A 14,622-nucleotide genomic window follows, 5' to 3' on the forward strand; every position below is an offset into this window, starting at 1 on the left:
AAATCAAGATATCTCACATGTCCTTGTGTGACTATTTCTGATGCACAGACATGTAATTATGACTGCAAAAATATAAATAAAATGTTTCCGAATCTATAGGAATTATCATCACAATCAACTGACACCAAAAGTATAATTTCCTAATGCAGGGGAATGTTTGGAACCTTAAAAGAGGTAAATGATGGATCTCTTTTTCCCCACTTTCTCTGCTTCTTTCAAGGCTGTTTATATCCACAATGTATGCTCCATTAAGGTGTGAATTTATGCCTATCTTTGTTTACTGCTGTATTCCTAGAATATGGCCTAACATACAGAAAGTGCTCAGAAATGTCTATTGAATGAATGAATACTAATTGAATACCTTAAATCACCCAGCACTGGATATTAAAGAAGTTTGAATAATCAGCATTATGTTGTCCTCATTTTTGGCAGTTATGTTTTAGCATAATAAATTTGTGTGTGTGTGTGTGTTTAGAGAATAGCTGCTCAGACTTTTCACAATTTCTTTTTTCATGGTGACATAAAGACCTATTGTGAAACATGTTCACTTTTTGGAGCTTTGGAGCCTGTCTGCTCCTGGGTGCCAATTACTCTCTGGCAGGAACCCGAAGGTCTCCATGGAGCAGCTGGTGTCAGCATCGCATAAAATATGCTCCTGAAATGGATCGTTCTGCTACTCAGGGAACACGCAATAGAGGCTTAGCTAAAATAAAGAAAGGACAAAGCTATGACATCCAAAAATAAAATCAAAGGGGATCAAGTTAGGGTTATTTATACATACTGATACTGGGCTCAGAAGTCTAAACACCTCACAGCTGTTCAAAATTTGAGAAGAAGAAATCAACTATATCACTAACATCTCCTTGGCTAGAGGGTGTTAAGGCCAGTTATCTCAGTCTTCCATCTACCACCAGTAGCCCCTGCTACAGCAATTCTGTCTCAAGTCAGTTTAAAGTTGTGGTTAAGAAAGCTAAACCTGATGTCAGACACTGTGGGTCCAAGCCATGAACCTCTTGGCTCTGTGACCTTGGCAAACTATTTCATCTCTTCCATCACTGGTTTTCCGTTCACACAATGGGAAAAATAATCTTTCTTACATTCTAGAGTTATTGTGAGGATTCGATGAAATAATCCATGTGAGGCACTCAGCCTAGCTTCTGGTTTATAAATTCTCAATAAGCATTTACAAGTACTCTCATTACTATAAGAATATAAAACTGGTCCAATGGTTATTACATCTGAAGCCTCTTTCTAACTCCAGTTAGACCTGAAAGGATGGAATGCAGGGAGTAAACTTCTTGGGTGATAGACACCCCTGTTTTCCTCTCCCAAAGCCCACATGTCACTATGACTCAACGCTGAGTCATCCTCCCAGACCTGATAGTGTCTCCATATTCCTAGTCCTTCTTCATGAGAGTCAGACTTAAGATCCAATGATCCCAGAAAGAAAATTGATCACTCATGACATCTGCAAGGAATTGGTCTCTCTGGGCTCATACTGCCCAGAGGGTAGAGGGTGCCATTACCTTGCTTTGTACCATGGTCCCCTTCACAGTCTAAAGCTCAGTTCAAACCTCAGCGTAAATCCTGAAACTCTTTGATCCTAGAGAATCAACAGTGTTTCATGACCACTTTGTGCCACCTCTAGTCCTTTTATCTCTTACCACCTATTCCCCTTGCTTCCCCTATTTTTACACCTACATTTCATTCCCTTATGCCATGCCTTTCTCCCTCTCTATAGTGTTCTCATTTCTTTCCTGACATCATTATTTAACATTCCCACAAAAATAACACTGAAATATTATCTATAAAAACCACTGGGCTGTAACCTTTACCTTGGCATCCATAGCTGAACCCCAGAGCATCCAGGAATGCTTTAAAAGGGTATGCAATACTCCAATAAAGACGTTTAAAATTAATTAATTAAAAAGTGTATGCAATAATAATATGTGTAACTGTGTGCGTGTGTGTGTGTGTGAGAGAGAAAGAGAGAGAGATAGCGAGACAGCGAGAGACAGAAAGGGGTAGAGAGGTAGGGCTGTGTGTGTGTGTGTGTGTATGTGCGCACGTCACAGGCACTTGTTTTCCTGAGAGAGCACATCATTTTCTTTAGATTCTCAAAAACTTTCTGATATTAAAAATGTTAATAACCTCTGCTTAATTAATCTAAAGACTGTAGAATTGTTTTAATGTGTATTAATCATTATATGTCAGGAGATAAAAACATGAAGATGATGAATTCTCAACAAATATTTATTGTGCTAAATGTTAAGGAAGTAAGTGGATCTAAGCCTACGCCCTCAAGAAGTTCACATTCTACCTAGAAGAACAGTTAATTTTTAAAATAATAACAGAGTATGTTATTTTATTTTGTTTTGTTTTGCTTTGCTTGTCATTTTTGTTGTGTCTTATGTTAATAAATAGTCTTTGTGTGTAGTTAGAAAAAAGCTGGGAAAGATTGGAGGATGGGGTAGAACAATATTGAAAAGTCATATCCAACATAACAGAGGAATAGTAAATAAGGTAATCTTAAGAACAAGGCAATTTTAGAGAAAATATGAGTCTGGGGCTAGAAAAATTATGGTTGAAGTTATCACTAAATAATCAGTGAAGAAGCAGACAGTTAGAGATATGGGACTGAGGTGAACTTAGCGAAGTGGACACAGATGAGTGGCAACCCTGCTATGAACAGTGTAAAATCCATTGTCTAAGGAATTAGAAATGAATGGATGGTCAGGATGTAGAGCCTGGATGGTCCAAGAGAGGACAGAATCGGTCAAAGGAAAGTCTTCTTTAACTACAGAAGACCTGAGCACATTTGTTCAGAGAGGATGAGTTACCAGCCATCACTAGTTTCTTCTCTGTGTTGGAACACCTGCCTTAAGAGTAGCACTCGGGTCATTGTTCTTTTGATTGTACAAGGAAGTGTATACAGAGTTCTGAGTTACAGCTGTTTTAGGAGGCTGTGGAGACTTTAAAACTGCACCTACCACTTATTTCAAGGCTCAGTGACCAACCACAATGCACTGCAAAGTTTAAAAAAAAAAAAAAAAAGCAAAACGAAACAGAAAACACTAACAACCGCAATCCTTGGTGGGTCCACAGAAGCAGTCTGTAATAAGAAGTCATTTGTCAGCATGGTTTCCTAAATGTAAGTACACAGAAGTGCAGAAAATTATACAAAGATTAAAAGAATAAATGGTTCTAATCACTCGGTCTATTACAGACACATATTTTGGAGATCAAGAATTAAGGAATAGTCAAAAAGTTGTTTAGTGAGATAAAACTTTGGGGACAGTGAGAAAAATATCTGTTGACCGATGGCTTAGTTTTATTAGAACCAGACCACCATACTGGATATTGCAGCACTTCTGCTCGTGGCTAGAACTCTGGGTAAAGCTGCTGCAATCTGCAAACACACTGTTTTTGTGTGCCTTGAAGTTTCTTCCAATTTTTAAATTTATTAGGACAGCACATGGCCTCCAAGGGAGACCTACTCTGACCCTAGTGACCATAGCTTCTATTTGTTAAAGCAATTAAAAAAAATAAACAACAGTGTTCTGATATCTTCACAATAGTAAATATCCTCTGCGCTCAACAACAAAAACCTGAAAAAAAAGTTTTCCTGGATCCGTAGGGAAAATACCTCACATTGTTTTGATGTATTCGGGTATATGATGTTAGAGGTGAGAGGATGGTACAAGTGTAGTTGGAGAAGTTATTCTGGCCATAATCCTGATAGAAAAATTCTAGGTGATTTATTCAAGCTGCTTATAAAATTTCATATAACTCTATGAAAATATATGCAGGTGGAAAATACAAAGGAATAGCAAACCAGAGAGAGAGAGAGAGAGAGAGAGAGAGAGAGAGAGAGATGAAAGAAAGAAAGATAGATGTGAGATGGTATACAGTTCCCTTTAATATTTTAAATAGCTTTGATAGGTGAAGGACACATTTTTTTAAGAAAAGCAATTTGAGGACACTGGCCTAAATGAATGAAACCTCCATTTGACTTATACACTTGAAACTTCAGATCAAGGCTTGTTTTTTTAATATCATAATGTCTTTGGATGATTGAGCACTCATTCTGTTCTTTAAACAATTAAAGGGAGATTCTTGAGTAATAACATTATATAAATAACTCCTAAACATAACCCAAAGCTTATAAAGTAAATAAAGAAACAAACTAATAATAATTGTTTCACCTCTCACCATTGCCTCATGGTGACATGCCTCATGTCACCTAAGGCTCATGGAAGGGCATTGTGAAAATAGAGTATGCTCAGAATAGCTTCAGAATACTTTATGACAACCAGTGAGGGAAACACAGAGATCAAGCCAAATAATGCTAAGAACAGCACCTCTGGGCTGGAATGTGGATACTCGTTAGCTATTCTTGGCTAGCCTTTGCGGCCATGACTTTATGGTACCCACTGGAGAGGAATGTGAAATGTCCAAAAATGTTCCCATAGTAATCTATGCCCAGAATGCAGCTATTTTTAAAGAAAGGAACACATCCAGCTCAGTTCTGTATTCCATGAGACACACAGATTCCCAGGTTGGAAGGATGCTAAGGCCAGATGGAACTGTGCCTTCCCTAAGCTCAGAACAAACCAATTGATAAATAAAAGAATACAGCAAGCTAAAGGATACTGACCTTCCCACAAAAAAGTCCAAAAGCAAATATCAGCTTTATCTAAAATGGAACATTGCAAAATAGCTGTCTCTGAAGACATTTACCTTAACTTGGCAAGGGTCACAGCATCACAGGAATGGATGCTTGGTGTCAGAAATCACATAAAGGAATGGAATAACTCAGAGGCAAGTAAACAGAGGGAGGAGAGGACCAGGGGATCATTTGTGGTCTATGAGAGTCTGTTCAGTGATTATCTGTGGAGTTCCAGGTGCCCTCATTTCAAAGCCCAAGGGCAACGTTCTGTCGTTGAGTGGCATCCTGGTGCTGGGTAAGCAGGCAACCTGCATTCCTCTCTGACAATCAGGAGGAAGATTCAGACAATGTGTTCAGACTAAAGCCTGGAATGGCTGCTACTTCTTTGATCTGCTTTGCCAAAGCAACTGAAGAGAATAACGGCACATAGTGAGTAGAAACAGTGCTTGGAAAGATTCTAATTTTAAAAAATTAAAGAATGGGCTTCCTTGGTGGCGCAGTGGTTGAGAGCCCGCCTGCCGATGCAGGGGACATAGGTTCGTGCCCCGGTCTGGGAAGATCCCACATGTCGCGGAGCGGCTGGGCCCGTGAGCCATGGCCGCTGAGCCTGCGCGTCCGGAGCCTGTGCTCCGCAACGGGAGAGGCCACAGCAGTGAGAGGCCCGCGTACCGAAAAAAAAAAAAAAAAAAAAAAATTAAAGAATGTAAATCAGGGGAAAAGTCTGTTGAGATTTCTATATCCAAAGTCTAAGGATATCATGGGATTTTTTCTTTCCAACTGCGTTAACAAGGATTGAGTTATAAAGCATAGAGCTGTTGATTATCTATGTTACTGGAGCTATATTGATAGATCGATATATAGACAGACATATATTTAGATAAATATAGATATATGGTGTCTAGAAAAGATTTTTTAAAGCCTTACATTCTTCTATACCTAGCACGTGTAACTCAATGCTTGGCACAGAGTAGATGCTTAGAAAGTGTTTGATAAATAAGTGAAAGAATGAATTCTTGGGTTCTACCTCCTCTAAAAAAATCTCTATTAGGAGTTTAAAAGTCTTATTTTAATCTCCGTTCCCTTCTTATGTTTCCTCTCCCCAAATATCCTAGGAAAGATGCCAATAAGTAAATACATAAAATCATAAAAATTAAAAGTTTCAAGATAGAAAAACAAGAGAAGCAATGGAAAAATATAATTCCACAAAAAAGGGTTTGAGTTTTAAATATCAGTGGTGGCATCATTTCATTAAAAATGGGAAAATGGTGCCTACTGTACAAGAAAAAAATTATGTTCTGAAAGATTTACGCCTCCCATAAAAAGGAAACACATGAATAGAATATTAGCTTAAGATTGCACATGATTACAACCTGGCTATTCTATTAACCTAGTGAAATTGTGTGTGTGTGTGTGTGTGTGTGTGTGTGTGTGTGTGTGTGAGAGAGAGAGAGAGAGAGAGAGAGAGAGAGAGAGAGAGAGAGAGGGAGGGAGGGAGGGAGGGAGGGAGGGAAAGAGGGAGAGAGGTTGCATGTATGTGTGTATTCTTGGGGTTCTTTTTGCTGGCAACAGTTTCAACTATGCATTGGTTTCTGTACCCCTCCCTGGTTTCCACTAACTGAATATAAATTATCATTTTTGTAACTTTAGATTATTTTGGGCAGCTCTCAATGCAACTTATAGTTGGAAACTAGAAACTCTTTTGGTACCATTTTTTTCCAAGGGCAAATAATACTGAATTTTTCAAGAAGGATTCCATTCAACAACTGCCTAGGGTCATTGTTAACTGTTATCAATAAGGAAATTTTGGTATCATAAGGTCTCCAGTGGTTTTTTTTTTTTTTTTCAACTATGTAGCTTCATTCCCCCTTCCTAACAGCACCCAGGTTTTACTTTGGGAAGCTATCTTTCCCAGTCTGTGAGCACTTAGGGTGAGAAGATAAATCTTGATCCTGCCCCACTTTCCCTTCAGAGTTGTTTTTCCAGTCTTTACCTCTCAAAACCTGGTACAGTCAAGAATAATGTAGGTGACCAAAACTTGATTCATGAAATTCTCTCTCTCAAGATGCTGAATTTTGTGTGGAGGAACTCAAAGAGAATAAATAGTGTTCTTTCAGTTTGGGGTGGGACATTTTTTATTATCCCACTCCTCTACCCATCACTTGTAGACTCTATATCACCTCTTTTGTTTATTCAACATTATTTCCTTCGTCTGTGCTTGTCTGTGCTTCAGCTGCAGACAGATGAGGTAGTCATAATTCTCAGCTTCAAGCACATTATCACCAGGGCCCAAGCATAATTTCTCCCTTGTCCATTTATTCATTCATTCCTTTCTCTCTTTACTTTTACCATATAACCTTCTCCTTTCCCCTTCCTCTCATAAACAACCATTCTAATGTGTACAATGTATACCTTTCTGGTTAGATGCATACTAACAAAATGTATTGTTGTTCTATGTGCATGTGTTTTTAATTCACATAAATTGAACGATTATATACATATATAATGTATATATTTACGATTTTTACATTTCTTTACTCAGAATTATTTTTAATATCTATCCATGTAACTATGTGAACATCTAAGCTGATGCTTTTGATATCAATAATGATCATCCACTACATTTTTTCCATCCACTCTCTTAGAGATAAACACCCAAGTTGCCTTCACCTTCCTGCTTCCATAATAAAATTGAAATAAACATTCTTATGGGCCTGAGTTCTTTAGAACACGTACTGTGTAGGCATATATTTTATTTGACAAAGCAGTAACATATCAACAAACCTGAGAGCTTACTCTGTGCTAGACAGTTTAAAAAGCTGGGAATAGCAACGAATAAAATAGCCTGTCCTCAAGAAGTTTACCTGCTTGAAGAGAAGAAAGACAATAAGTATGTAAACAGGACATGCAAGTGAAGGTAAGGGGTTGAGAGTAGTATATACAACTATACACAAAGTCTAGCATTCATACTAGAAGTTAGGTTAAAAACATAAATTTGAGATCCGGCCATGAAACTATATAAAGTCACTTAGAAAGTTCGTATAGATGAAGAGTTGGTCTGGTGACGAGCTCTGATGCATTTTAACATTTAGAGATTAAAAACATTAGATAAGAAGCCAACAAAGGAAACCAAAATGAACTTCAGGTAAGACAGGAGGAGAACCAAACAGAAGTGGTATCCCAAAACAGTATTCCCCACAAAAATGATACAGTGTCATGTTGCTGATTGGTCAAATGACATAAGACTGAGATTAGTTTTGAATTTTCAAATGTGGAGGTCATGGTAATGTTGATAATATGGATATAATTGTACTCAAGCAGTGGAATGGGTTTATGAGAGAATTAAAGATGACTTGGAGACTGGCTTCTTTTCAACATCATTTTGAAGAAACTTGCTATGAAGTGCAAAAGAGAAATGGGGTCATGGCTGGAGGAGGATAAGTAAAGAGAATTTTTATAAGATGGAAGATATTACAGCATGATTTTAGGCTGCTGTGAATATCAAGTCAGGCTAGTGGAAAGATTAAAAATTATGATGCAGGAACAAGAGAATTCCTGAAGTGTTATCCTTAAATTGGTGAGAGGGGATGAGGTTTAGAATACAAGTGGAACACCAATACAAATAATTACGCTATAGGAATGCTACCTTTAATATGGTGCGCTTTTCTCCAGTTCATAAAACTGAAAGATATTGTGGTAAAGAATGAACACAGAAATTATTCAGGCTTTCAGTGTCTATAGAAAATCCTAACAAGGTCTCCTCACTGCTCATCCTGTGCTACATATAAATCAGGATGCTGATTTATGTGTCTTTTGTATTACCATTGCCAGGGAGTACTTTGTATTTTATCAGTAACTATTTTGAGAATTCCCTTTAAAAGTAAAGAATCTAGATCAGTAACTTGCACCAAACACAAAACTCAACTCCATACCAATTAAGACCAGAAGCAAAGACCTGAATCTGTAATATTTCTAGAAGAAAAGCCAGTTTGTACAGTCCTTGACAGATGTGTCCATCCGTGGGTAAATGGATAAAAAAAAATTAATAAATACTTCAATGGAAAACTATGAAGCCATGCACAAGACGAAATCTGGCCCAGTTCCACAAAATGAGAGACCTAGAGAATAGTATGGTCACAATTTAAGTCAGAAGCAGAAGACAGATTGATTTCAACGGTATGGAGATCATAAAAAAAAAAAAGAAAGAAAAAAGTAAATTAAAACTTTCATGAACAAATTAAATTACACAAAAACAATTTAACTGATTCAAAGAGCAAAGCAAAACTCTGCATTCCTATGGGGAGGATTCTCAGAGGGAGTGCCCCTTGAAAATGAAGGTTAACAGTGTGATGTCAGAAAGAAACTAAGTTTTTTTGTTGTTGTTGTTTTGTGGTGAGCATGTGTATGAAAAAGAGAAATTCAAATAGTGTTGTACAAATGAAAAAAAAAAGAATACAAGTGGAAAGGATGCTCATGACGTGAAGATGGACAATTCATGCATAGTTACAGGATGGAACAAAGAACTTGGGGGCACAGATGTAATGGGGGGGCGGGGGAGGAATTACTGGGGTAAAAATGATGTAGAAGAATGTGGAACAGTTTTTTTTTTTTCTATTTTCTTCATCAACTGGCCTCATTTCAACGATCCAGGCTCCTCCACCTTCCCTCTTTGCCTCTCTTAATCTCTCAACAAGCTCTTGGTGCTTCAGAATATAAACTGCCTGCACCATATATTTTGTATGCCTTTATGCCTCCCATTTTTCTACTTATATTGTCCTCTCCAATCAGTCAGCTAGCAAACGTGCACTTATTTTTCAGTACAAGTCTTAGCTTAAATCTCCCTGACCCACCCAGCAGTTTTATTGCTAGATATATATATATATATATATATGTATATGTATAATACACACATGTTTATATATACATATATATATATTTTAAGATATTATGTGACTCTCACTAGACTGTGGCTAAAAAGTACCTGGGATATTAAACTTATTTGTTGATTCCAATTGCTTGTCCACCCTATATAGGACATTCCCACCCTTCCTCCAATACACATATACATCACCTAATGTGACACTGAGGTCCCTGTTACGTTGTCTCCTTACATCAGCTTATTTGGAAAGGAGAACCAAACCCTCTGTATTACTAAGGAGGATAAACAACCACTGTCTAAATAAAAAGTTTTGCATATCAATGCCTAGTGATCAGCAATTAGTTTAAATTCCCTATTGGGGCAGCATTTTGAAACTTTGAACTAGTGAAGGACAACTAATTGATTAAAGTGATAAACCAGTTCCACAGTTTGGCTGAGCTATTTATCCAGCTAAGATGATCTTCAAAGGCCTGTCAAAAAGCACCTTTATTAAAACCATACAGGATGCATCAAGCCAGTTTGGGGGTGACTTGAGAACTATAATTCATTTCTTAAAAAGAAAATGGGTTTGCATGAGCTTGTTTCCCTAGTGCAATTGAAATTTAGGAATAAATAAAATCATCTTTGTTGAGAGATTTTTTTATTTTAATAACATCTGGATCCCATGTTATTATTACATATATTTTATTAATAAGCACTTTGAAATCATTTTTCAGTCACTGAATCCCATATCATTGATTTCCTAGAGTTGTTTGCTTTCTTCAAACATTTTATTGAAATATAAAATCCATACAGAAAAATGCATATGGCATGTGTACCATTGGATGAATTGTTACAAGTGGAACCTATCCATGTAACCAAGCACCCAGACTGAGAAGCAGAACATTCTCAACATCTCAGAGCCACTCACCAGCTTCCTCATGATAGCCTGATATCCTAATGTCTAACAGCAGAGATTAGTTCTGCCTGGTTTTGTAGCATAGAAACGTTTTTCATATGTAAATATAATAAAGTATCATCATTCGTTACCTTCAAGCAAAACTGGATGTAGTATCTCAATTGCCTTTTAATAACTGGCACAAGTAGGAACTAAGTAAATCAATATATCTACTTTCCAGGAAATTCTGAAATTCTTCCAAATATTTGATTTCTAGAGCTACCCTGTGTGATTTTCTTCACTTATTAAGACATACATAACTGATGTTTGTTTGCTTCCACTTCATAGACGCAGTCTTCTTTCTTCTTTCTGAGAATCAAATACTCTCAGGCTTCTATTTTGAATGATTAACTTCTGAACCACTCATAAGTTGATGGTAATGACAACCAGTGTTTCAGGAACTGGAGCTAAAATGAAATATACCTGCAATTTCCTATTGGAGATGGTGGGGAGGGGTCTGTTTCTTTTTCTCTCTCCAGCTGCTTTGCTTTCCACCTTTCTTCTCAGCATCAGCACCAGCATCAGTTTTCTCCTGTTCTGTTTCCCTGTTGGCATCCAGCCAGGCTTCGTCATTTCCTGCCTGCACAGCAGCCTACCCTAGACCTTGCAATCAGCTGCTCCACTGTGACTCCTCCTTTGCTCTTTACCTCAGGCTCAGGAGACCTTTGGGTTGGAAAACCATGGTTCATTTCCATACTTTTTCTCTCATTTCCCTTCCTCTTTCACATAGCCCCGAATGAATGTTAACAATGACCTTTTCTTACTTAGAGATGTTTAGATATGGAAAAAGAACTTCTCTTCTTTGCCTGAATCAGAAACAAGAACAAGAAGACTTGTGGAAACTGAAATTGCCCACTTTCATAAAGTGGTCCTAAAAGCTGTCTTTGGAGAGCTGATAGGTTGTCATTTTCTCAAAAGGTGCATTATCTTTTGTAATAAATATTATGTTTAGTAAAAATACTACAGCTTAAGATCACCTGATAAGAGTGTCACAAAATGTGTCATAAGTTCATCACTGCTAATGACATGGATTCATACAATTGTAATTTAAATTAATCAAATTGATAATTAACTTAATTAATTAATAATAAATAATTAAAATTTATTATAATTTTTAAATGTTTGCCCTTTGCATAGCCCCAAGTTACCTTTCCCATTGTATATTATGTTGTGATAAGAAGGAAAGGGGACCCATTCAAACACAATACATTTGGCACTATGCCCATCTAAATCCAGGATACTGGTCGCAAATGAAATCTGAAAAGATACTATAATTAAATCATTTTATGGACCTCCCCCCCCCGCCCCCACCAAGTACTGTTAGAAAAGTAACTCAACATTCCCTACTGACATTGGCGGTACAGGGTAAAACAGATAGAAAAGTTTATAAACTGTGTCAATTATTAAATATCAATACAATATCATTAATAATAAATAAATAACTCTATAACTCTTATTCTTCTCATGAGTATCACTTAACTAGTAGGAAATATTTGTAGGGTTACATGCAACCATTTTACTTAAAACTGAAATGTGGTCTATGAAATGACATGTAAGAATTCCAAACTGAACCTGGTTTAGGATTCACATCGAAGTCTACTGGGGATGAAAACATGCATTTTCTTCCTGCAATTCACTAAATTAGAGAAGTTTGTATTCTGGGCAATTTCAGAATCATAGAAACCTAACACTAACATATCTGGATACTGTCATCAACAATTCACAAGAAAAATAAAACCAGGAACTCCAGTGATTGAACAATAGCTATGTATATTCCTACAGAACCTATCTAAATAATCTTCCATGACTGGAAGATGTCCTATATAAATAAAATCTTTCTGGAGAAAAAAAATTAAATAAATTTCCATTGCAATAGCTGGCAATACAATCTGTCATGTGCTGGTTTTAAATTAAATTCAAAGGTATTCCTAGCTGTCCTAGGGACTTCATTGTTTAAAAACAGTAATCACTTCAACAGAAATCAAATCCATTCTAGGAAGTTCACTCTAACTCTCATTCTTTAGCTGTTGGTCAAATATTTTCCAATTTTAATGTTTAGATTGCTAAAAAAATCTAGTTGTCTGGTTTATAGAGATATTTCTGCATTGTCTTGGTCTGGCATCCAGGGCATCAACTCTAAGTTAATGACAGTTTTACTTCACTGCAAAGTGCTATGAACCATGTGAAAATTTCAGAAATTCTCACTGTCTTGACTATAACAAAGATATATGCTATGTTGAGAGCATGCAACTCCACTGATCAAAAGAAATATAGTAGAGTCAATCTATTAGTTTATTATTTATTTAGCAGAAATATTTTGCAGCCCATCATAATGCCCCAGACTAGAATAAATTAACTTACTTAGCCAGTTTCTAAGTTATCTACAATGTGTGAAGCTCTGCATGAGGTACTAGAGTGAAACGCAAGGATGAATAAGACATGATTATTTTCCACTAGTAGTTCACAATCTGTCTTTGGCAGAAGATGCGACTTCTATCACCTAGATGTACAGATTACCAAAGTAATTTTTTTCAAGAAACTTTCTAGTTTAACAATAATCTGAGCAGCTGAGTAAATACAGATTTTATTCCCACTTTTAGACAAAACATGTGTACCAAGAAAACAATAATGAGCATTTTCACTTCCTGATCTATTCAATACTGATTTATTGAAACAAAGAAATATGGAATAAAAGCAAATGGAAAGTTAGTCAGTGTTTACTATATACCTACTATAGATAAATCTCAGAAAAAGTACCTTTAATAGGAAATAAAGCTGTGAAGGAAAACGAAGAAAAGTGAGAAATGAATAGGAAAGGAAATGAGGTCAAAGCGTAACAGAGGCTTCAAGATTAAGAAGCATAGAACGGCTTCCCTGGTGGCGCAGTGGTTGAGAATCCGCCTGCCGATGCAGGAGATACGGGTTCGTGCCCTGGTCCGGGAAGATCCCACATGCCGCGGAGCAACTAAGCCCGTGAGCCGTGGCCGCTAGGCCTGCGCGTCCGGAGCCTGTGCTCCGCAACGGGAGAGGCCACAACAGTGAGAGGCCCGCATACCGAAAAAAAAAAAAAAAAAAAAAAAAAAGAAGCATAGAAAAGAATTCACTGAAGCCCATAGAACTAAAAGTGAAATATACTTGCTGAACTAGATATTATTATTACTATATTATTTTTGTTATGTAAGAGAATGAGAAAATAAATATTCAAACTCAGGGAAGGCTAAGTGGACAGAATACAATTAAGAGCTATTTGGGTTGAGGGAGAGTGGAGGAAAAAGAGGAATAGTTGAGTCTTAGGAAACATAATTAAATGTGAGAAGTGTAGAACAGCAACTATGGTTTTGTTAGACAATATGCTATGATATTTGAAGAATATACCAACTCATGAAAAATGAACACACAATCACAGCAAAAGAAAGTTACCATTTATAGAGCAATACATAGTGTCTCAGTTGTACGTTGAGTAGATTTTCCTTATTAACGAAAAACTTTACGATATGAAATAAAATGAAACCATTTGAGGAGTGGTGTAAAAGCAATGGCTTCACATTCAAATACCTATCAAACATATTATATGTCAGAGAAATTTTCTCATCAGAACACTGCTCATTCACAAGATGTTTGAAAAAATAGAACAGCACCAAAATGCAGTTGGCCCACTGCTAATTTTTTTCAGAGTTCATCTGAATTGAGGTTTGAAACAAGACTGAATTTATGATTCATACACACAAAAAAGTACTTTTCAAGGTGCATCCAACTCCTTTCCAAAGTATTCCGATGCAAGATGCAGAACATTTCTGAGGGATTACACAACTGGTTCACAGCCAAATATCATAGGACTTCCACCACCCCAGGCAATATTCTTCTTGAAATGAACTTCCTGGAATAACTAATTACTCTTATACATTTTGTGGTTGCAAAACTTAAAAAAAAAAAAAAATCAAGGCAAAAGTTCACTTGTATGTGCTTACTTGGATTGATGGAACAGTTCTGACCTCACTGGCCACCGATCAAGAAGAACGAAATATGTCAAGCATCGTAGAGCAACCACACAATTCACATAACAATGGCATAAATATCATAAACTGATGTTGAATGAGGAAACATGTTGACATGTGTCATAAAATACTTGAACCACAATGA

This window comes from Kogia breviceps, chromosome 6 (genome assembly GCF_026419965.1).
Source record: "Kogia breviceps isolate mKogBre1 chromosome 6, mKogBre1 haplotype 1, whole genome shotgun sequence".
Taxonomy (NCBI): Eukaryota; Metazoa; Chordata; class Mammalia; order Artiodactyla; family Physeteridae; genus Kogia; species Kogia breviceps.